This window comes from Arachis hypogaea, chromosome 11 (assembly GCF_003086295.3).
Source record: "Arachis hypogaea cultivar Tifrunner chromosome 11, arahy.Tifrunner.gnm2.J5K5, whole genome shotgun sequence".
In the NCBI taxonomy this organism is placed as follows: Eukaryota; Viridiplantae; Streptophyta; class Magnoliopsida; order Fabales; family Fabaceae; genus Arachis; species Arachis hypogaea.
The window spans coordinates 26,708,767-26,717,572 of NC_092046.1; the positions used below are offsets into that span (position 1 = coordinate 26,708,767).

The window sequence follows — 8,806 nt, forward strand, 5'->3', positions numbered from 1 at the left end:
TCGAAAAGTAGAAAAAATGTAGCAATAATTTCTCGTCATATTTTTTGAGCTATCGGCACACTTTTGAAAGAGTCACATCACGAGCGTGTCGGTTGCTCTATCGTTATGCTTTTGTCGATCTATTGACACCCTTAATTTTTTTCTACACTTTTATCTATTGCCACAATTAACACTACAAGAAAAATGCTGAGTACCGTCAGATTTACCGTCGAAATTTGTGTTGGTTTTAATCTGACAGTATAAATCTCGCCGATAAATTTTTTCCGTCAGATTTTGTTGTCCGATGGTAACTTGTAGCGGATTTAGTTTTTTAAGCTACGAATATCTGGTGTAAGTTACCGGCGGATTTTTTTCAACTGTAACTTTGGCGCCAAATAATTTTGTTCCGGCATTTTTATCATAAGATATTTCCGCCGGAGAATCCGACGGTAAGTTCAACTTTTTTTAATATTTTTTGAAGAAATTAGTGGTGAAATTCTAATTTTTTTTATTTAAATTTACTTTTTGCACAATTCATAGTCGAATTCTAAATAATAGAAGCCAAATATGTTAAATTATCAAGTGTACAAATAAAATGAAAAGTCAAATAACAAAGGATATGATGCACTCTCACTGAAAGTCGTCGTCGTCATTGTCCCGCTAGTCCTGCTGCTGAGGTGGCGGCTTAGGTGATGATGTATGTGCCCTTCTATCAACGCCGCTACTACCAGCAATGCCGCTGCCACTAGCGCGCATCTGATCTTCGTACGGCGCCATGTGTCGCTCCATCCGCTGAAACCACTCTGGCTCTTGCCTCCACTCCAGCCTTTGGTCATCTATTTCTATCATGTGTGAGAAGATAGCATGATACCTCTCCTTAGACCCCTGCAGCTGCTGAGCCTGTTGGTGAAGGCGTCGGGTAAGAAGCAACACATGTTCCCTCAATTCGACGACGTCGTCAGGATCGACGGGCTTACTGGTGGCCGAGGCGGATGAATGTCTCAATGTGGACATGTAGAGGTTGTCGACAAAAATGATCCGAGCCTATACACGTGATTCTGGTACGGCTCAGATGTGGCCTCGCGCCAAACCTAATCAGGATCGACGACTGATGCAGTGGAGTTGTTGCCGCCATCATCTCCACTACGCTGAGATTATTGGGTTGTGGCCTCCAATCTCTGCGTGTAGGGATCCTGTGTAACACATTTTATGATTAGGTTTGCAGTTAATTTAAAAGTGCTATGTTACATGATGTTTACTCAAGTAATGATTCGCGACCCGCTGATCTGCAAATCTCTCATTGTTCTCGTTCAACGTTTGAGTATACTTGAAGGTCTCCATCATCATCGCCTCGCGATCCAACAACTTTGACTTCGCATTTTCACACCACATGTTAAGTCAAGTAATAATGACATTATATTAAGACTAAACAAACTTAACAACAAAATGAAACAAGTTACTTACTAGCCTGGACTTAGTCATCATGAAAGTCGTTGACCCACCGGTATACTTCGACAACCTGGCTGATGTCCTATTAGCTCTATTGGTGAAACGTCGACGTTTGAACTCCTCATCAATCTCCTAATGGACGTACAGTAACTTCTTAATGTCAGGGAGAAGCCAAATAGTGAGGTGGTCGTGGTGCTCACGTACGTCCTCCAACATCTGATAAAGCTACCTAGCTATTCGATGGTCGAAGATATTTTTTACCATGAGATCGTGAGTCTTGTCCTATATAAAGTTCACTTACAGAAATAATATTTTGCACGAATTAATCAAAATTAAATACATAATTAAACAAATAGAAGATATAAACTAACACTAAGGTTTGAATTTGTTGAGGTCTTACCGTCTACTTTTGAAACCATCACTCTCTAGTATCAGCTGGGATCTTTTTGTAGCTTGGTCATGGGTGGTCGTACATTAGCTTTATGATATTAGTACACTCATGTGTACATGCATTGTAATTTGGCACAAACCTATGAATGAAAAACTTAGTTTTAGTAGTTTACTAAAAAATACTTCGAAGTTATCTATAAACTTCAATTATATTTATATTATTTTTTTAGAAATTTCAGCAGAGTTTTATCTATATCTAGAATGCACCAAAAATTACATCCATCAATAATTCACTTAAACAGCAACATCTATCAACAATCAACAAACAAGAATCAAGAATCAAGCAGTTCAAACCTACTAAACTAACTCGAACCTATCTTAACAACCTAAATTCACTAAAACTAGTAAAATTGAGTGTAACTAAATTAAACTGACTAACTATAGTAGTTTTCATATAAAAAAGTTAAAATAGTACTCATGCTGAAGTCCCATTAGGCCAAATCGTCATCCGTATGATGGAAGGTGGTGAGGGGCATCTGGCTGGGATTCGTGAAAGAATTCCAACACCGCAGTGTCTGTCGCTGGAGGCGGCGTCGTCGAGGTAGTGCGCTGCTGAGTGGATGGAGGTGGTGGAGGAATCTAATCTGATGATGAAGCAGACGACGAATGACTTCTTGGTTGCGGGGGTGGCGAAGCAGTAAGAGCCACGTAGTTGGAATTAGGGACTATGATAAACAGTTGGTCATGTGCACTCATTGCCTGTGACTTCACAGGAGTAGTCGGCATAGAGGGGGACGACTGAGAAGTCCTAAGGGTTCCAGTAGAATCCCTCCCTTTACCACGACAACGTGGTTGATTCGTGACACCTCTACCTCTCGTCATGTCTGCAAAGAGAATATCAATTAACACTAGTAAAAAAACAATGTAATAGCAAAGATAAAATTTATAGACACTTTAAATCACATAAATCAGCAAATATAACACAAATCTTGTGTACACCTATATTATTTGAAAAATATTTTAGATGAGCGGATAATTTATACGCTTTTTGGCATTGTTTTTAGTATATTTTTAGTAGAATCTAGTTACTTTTAGGGATGTTTTCATTAGTTTTTATGTTAAATTCACATTTCTGGACTTTACTATGAGTTTGTATGTTTTTTTGTGATTTCAGGTATTTTCTGGCTGAAATTGAGGGACTTGAGCAAAAATCAGATTCAGAGGTAGAAGAAGGACTGCTGATGCTGTTGGATTCTGACCTCCCTGCACTCAAAGTGGATTTTCTGGAGCTACAAAATTCAAAATGGTATGCTTCCAATTGCGTTGGAAAGTAGACATCCAGGGCTTTCCAGCAATATATAATAGTCCATACTTTGGCCGAGTTTAGATGACGTAAAAGGGCGTTGAACGCCAATTCTACACTGCTGTCTAGAGTTAAACGCCAGAAACATGTTACAAGCCAGAGTTGAACGCCAGAAATACATTACAAACTGGCGTTCAACTCCAAGAATGACCTCTGCACGTATAACATTCATGCTCAGCCCAAGCACACACCAAGTGGGCCCCGGAAGTGGATTTATGCATCAATTACTTACTTCTGTAAACCCTAGTGACTAGTTTAGTATAAATAGAACTTTTTATCATTGTATTCGAAGTCTTGGTTACTCCGGTTCCCTTCTGGGGCCGAGACCAATGAACTCCATTATCACTTATGTATTTTCAACGGTAGAGTTTCTACACTCCATAGATTAAGGTGTGGAGCTCTGATGTTCCTCATGAATTAATGCAAAGTACTACTGTTTTTCTATTCAATTCAACTTATTCCGCTTCTAAGATATTCATTCGCACTTCAACCTAAATGTGATGAATGTGACAATCATCATCATTCCCTATGAACGCGTGCCTGACAACCACTTCCGTTCTACCTTCGATTGAATGAGTATCTCTTGGATCTCTTAATCAGAATCTTCGTGGTATAAGCTAGATTGATGGCAGCATTCATGAGAGTCCGGAAGGTCTAAACCTTGTCTGTGGTATTCCGAGTAGGACTCTGGGATTGAATGACTGTGACGTACTTCAAACTCGCGAGTGCTGGGCGTAGTGACAAACGCAAAAGGAGGGTGAATCCTATTCCAGTATGATCGAGAACCTCAGATGATTAGCTGTGCTGTGACAGAGCATTTAGACCATTTTCACAAGAGGATGGGATGCAGCTATTGACAACGGTGATGCCTCCAGACGATTAGCCATGCAGTGACAGCGCATCAGACCATTTTCCAGAGAGGATCAAAAGTAGCCATTGCCAATGGTGATGTCCTTACATAAAGCCAGCCATAGAAAGGAGTAAGACTGATTGGATGAAGACAGCAGGAAAGCAGAGGTTTAGAGGAACGAAAGCATCTCTATGCGTTTATCTGAAATTCTCACCAAGGATTTACATAAGTATTTCTATCCCTATTTTATTATTTATTTTCAAAAACTCCATAACTATTTTATATCCGCCCGATTGAGATTTACAAGATGACCATAGCTTGCTTCATACCAACAATCTCCGTGGGATCGACCCTTACTCGCGTAAGGTTTATTACTTGGACGACCCAGTGCACTTGCTGGTTAGTTGTGCGAAGTTGTGATAAAAAGTTGAGATTACAATTGAGCGTACCATGTTGATGGCGCCATTGATGATCACAATTTCGTGCACCAAGTTTTTGGCGCCGTTGCTGGGGATTGTTTGAGTTTGGACAACTGACGGTTCATCCTGTTGCTCAGATTAGGTAACTTTCTTTTCGTTTTCTTTTCAAAATGTTTTCAAAAAAAAAATCTTCCAAAAATTTCTCCTTTGTTTTCGAAAAATTTTAAAATATGTTTTCAAAAATATATTTTTCTTCAAAATCTTTAAGAATGAATTCTAGTGATTCATGAAGCATGCTAAAACCTGGCTGGCTGTAAAGCCATGTCTAAATTCTTTTGGACTGAGGTTTTGGCTTAAAATTGAATGAATTACTCACATATTTTTGCTGAAGCTTGGCTGGCCATTGGCCATGTCTAGTGTTTTGGACTGGAGCTTTCATTGAAAGCTTGGCTGGCTAGTGAGCCATGTCTAATTCCTGGACTGAAGCTTTAGACTAAGAATGCAAGATTCCTGGAATTCATATTAAAAATTTTGGAATCCTTATTTTTCTTTTTCAAATTAATTTTCGAAAAACCCAAAAAAATTTTAGAAAATCATAAAAATAAAAAATTATTTTTGTGTTTCTTGTTTGAGTCTTGAGTCAAATTGTAAGTTTGGTGTCAATTGCATATTCATCTTGCATTTTTCGAAAATTGCATTCATGCATTGCATTCATCATGATCTTCAAGTTGTTCTTGATAAACCTTCTTGATTGATCTTCATATTATATTGTTTTGTGTTGTATGGTGTTTTTCATATGCATTCTTGAATTCTTAGTGCCTAAGCATTAAATACTTCTAAGTTTGGTGTCCTGCATGTTTTCTTTGCATTAAAAATTTTTCAAAAATATGTCTTTGATGTTCATCATGATCTTCATAGTGTTCTTGGTGTTCATCTTGACATTCATAGCATTCTTGCATGCATTCATTGTTTTGATCCATAACTTTCATGCATTGCATCATTTTTCTTGTTTTTCTCTCTCATCATAAAAATTCAAAAAATAAAAAAAAATTATCTTTCCCTCTTTTCTCTCATAAAATTCGAAAATTTGGATTGACTTTTTCAAAAAATTTTAAAATTTAGTTGTTTTTATGAGTCAAATCAAATTTTCAATTTAAAAATCCTATCTTTTTCAAAATCTTTTTCAAAAATAAAATCTTTTCCATTTTTCTTAGTTATTTTTGAAAATTCCAAAAATATTTTTCAAAAATATTTTTCTTAATTTTACATCATATTTTCGAAAATAACGTCATCAATTAATGTTTTGATTCAAAAATTTCAAGTTTGTTACTTACTTGTTAAGAAAGATTCAAACTTTAAGTTCTAGAATCATATCTTGTGATTTCTTGTGAATCAAGTCATTAATTGTGATTTTAAAAATCAAATCTTTTTCAAAACTAATTTCAATCATATCTTTTCAAAAATATCTTCTCATCTTATCTTTTTCAAAAATTTGATTTTAAAATATCTTTTCTAACTTCTTATCTTCTTATCTTTTCAAAATTGATTTTCAAAATTTGTTTCAACCAACTAACTAACTTTTTGTTTGTTTCTTATCTTTTTCAAAACTACCTAACTAACTCTCTCTCTCTAATTTTCGAAAATATCTCCCCTCTTTTTCAAAATTTCTTTTTAATTAACTAATTATTTTAATTTTTGATTTTAATTTTCGAAAAATTACTAATCTTTTTTCAAAAATAATTTTCGAAAACCCTTCCCTCTCATCTCCTTCTATGTGTTTATTCATCTACTAACACTTCTCTTTATCTCACATCTCTGCTCTCCTCACCCTTGTGTTTCTTTCATTACATTACATTCTTTTCTTCTCCTTTTCTTCCACTCACCTAAAGGGAACCTCTATACTTGGGTAAAAAGGATCCCTATTATTATTATTTTTCTGTGCCCTCTTCTTTGTCATATGAGCAGGAGCAAGGACAAGAACATTCTTGTTGAAGCAGATCCAGAACCTGAAAGGACTCTGAAGAGGAAACTAAGAGAAGCTAAATTACAACAATCCAGCAAGCACCTTTCAGAAATTTTTGAACAAGAAGAGGAGATGGCAGCCGAAAATAATAATAATGCAAGGAGGATGCTTGGTAACTTTACTGCACCTAATTCCAATTTACATGGAAGAAGCATCTCCATTCCTGCCATTGGAGCAAACAATTTTGAGCTAACACCTCAATTAGTTTCTCTGATGCAGCAGAACTGCAAATTCCATGGACTTCCATCTGAAGATCCTTTTCAATTTTTAACTGAATTCTTGCAGATCTGTGATACTGTTAAGACTAATGGAGTAGATCCTGAATTCTACAGGCTCATGCTTTTCCCCTTTGCTGTAAGAGACAGAGCTAGAATATGGTTGGATTCTCAACCTAAAGACAGCCTGAACTCTTGGGATAAGCTGGTCAAAGCTTTCTTAGCCAAGTTCTTTCCTCCTCAAAAGTTGAGTAAGCTTAGAGTGGATGTTCAGACCTTCAGACAGAAAGAAGGTGAATCCCTCTATGAAGCTTGGGAGAGATACAAAGGACTGACCAAAAAGTGTCCTTCTGACATGCTTTCAGAATGGACCATCCTAGATATATTCTATGATGGTCTATCTGAATTAGCTAAGATGTCATTGGATACTTCTGTAGGTGGATCCATTCACCTAAAGAAAACTCCTGCAGAAGCTCAAGAACTCATTGACATGGTTGCTAATAACCAGTTTATGTACACTTCTGAGAGGAATCCTATGAGTAATGGGACGCCTCAGAAGAAGGGAGTTCTTGAAATTGATACTCTGAATGCCATATTGGCTCAGAATAAAATATTGACTCAGCAAGTCAATATGATTTCTCAGAGTCTGAATGGAATGCAAGCTGCATCCAACAGTACTCAAGAGGCATCTTCTGAAGAAGAAGCTTATGATCCTGAGAACCCTGCAATAGCAGAGGTGAATTACATGGGTGAACCATATGGAAACACCTATAACCCCTCATGGAGAAATCATCCGAATCTCTCATGGAAGGATCAAAAGCCTCAACAAGGCTTTAATAATGGTGGAAGATACAGGTTTAGCAATAGCAAGCCTTTTCCATCATCCACTCAGCAACAGACAGAGAACTCTGAACAAAATACCTTTAATTTAGCAAACTTAGTCTCTGATCTATCTAAGGCCACTGTGAGTTTCATGAATGAAACAAGGTCTTCTATTAGAAATTTGGAAGCACAAGTGGGCCAGCTGAGTAAAAGGATCACTGAAATCCCTCCTAGTACTCTCCCAAGCAATACAGAAGAGAATCCAAAAGGAGAGTGCAAGGCCATTAAATTGATCACCATGGCCGAACCTGTAAGGGAAGGAGAGGACGTGAATCCCAAGGAGGTCAATAAGGAGCTTCCCTCTGAGGAACCAAAGGACTCTGAGGCTCATTTAGAGACCATAGAGATTCTATTAAACCTCCTTACGCCATTCATGAGCTCTGATGAGTATTCCTCTTCTGAAGAGAATGAGGATGTTACTGAAGAGCAAGTTACTAAGTACCTTGGTGCAATCATGAAGCTGAATGCCAAATTATTTGGTATTGAGACTTGGGAAGATGAACCTCCCTTGTTCACTAATGAACTGAGTGATCTGGATCAACTGACATTGCCTCAGAAGAAACAGGATCCTGGAAAGTTCTTAATACCTTGTACCATAGGCACCATGACCTTTGGGAAGGCTCTGTGTGACCTTGGCTCAGGGATAAACCTCATGCCCCTCTCTGTAATAGAGAAACTGGGAATCTATGGGGTGCAAGCTGCTAAAATCTCATTAGAGATGGCAGAAAATTCAAGAAAACAGGCTTATAGACAGGTAGAGGACGTGTTAGTAAAGGTTGAAGGCCTTTACATCCCTGCTGATTTCATAGTCCTAGATACTGGGAAGGATGAGGATGAATTCATCATCCTTGGAAGACCCTTCCTAGCCACAGCAAGAGCTGTGATTGATGTTGACAGAGGTGAACTAGTCCTTCAATGGAATGAGGACTCCCTTGTGTTTAAAACTCAAGGATCTCCCTCTGCAACCATGGAGAGGAAGCATGAAAAGCTTTTCTCAAAACAGAGTCAACCAGAGCCCCCACAGTCAAACTTTAAGTTTGGTGTTGGGAGGCCACAACCAAACTCTAAGTTTGGTATTGAACTTCCATATCCAAACTCTAAGTTTGGTGTTGGGGAGTCTCAACAATGCTCTGAAAATCTGTGAGGCTCCATGAGAGCCCACTGTCAAAGGTTGGGAAGTTCTAACAAACCCCATCCAACAAGTCGGCATCCTAATGGTTCAAGAGTTCTATGCCA

General features: G+C 37.8%; 1 non-coding gene across 1 annotated transcript; it reads right to left on the reverse strand.

The window, feature by feature from the left end:
• Positions 1 to 6,941: 6,941 nt before the first annotated feature.
• LOC112725972 (small nucleolar RNA R71) lies at positions 6,942 to 7,049 on the reverse strand. Its single transcript, XR_003165048.1, has one exon. It is a non-coding gene; the product is annotated as a small nucleolar RNA R71 (small nucleolar RNA).
• Between the last annotated feature and the right edge of the window lie 1,757 nt (positions 7,050 to 8,806).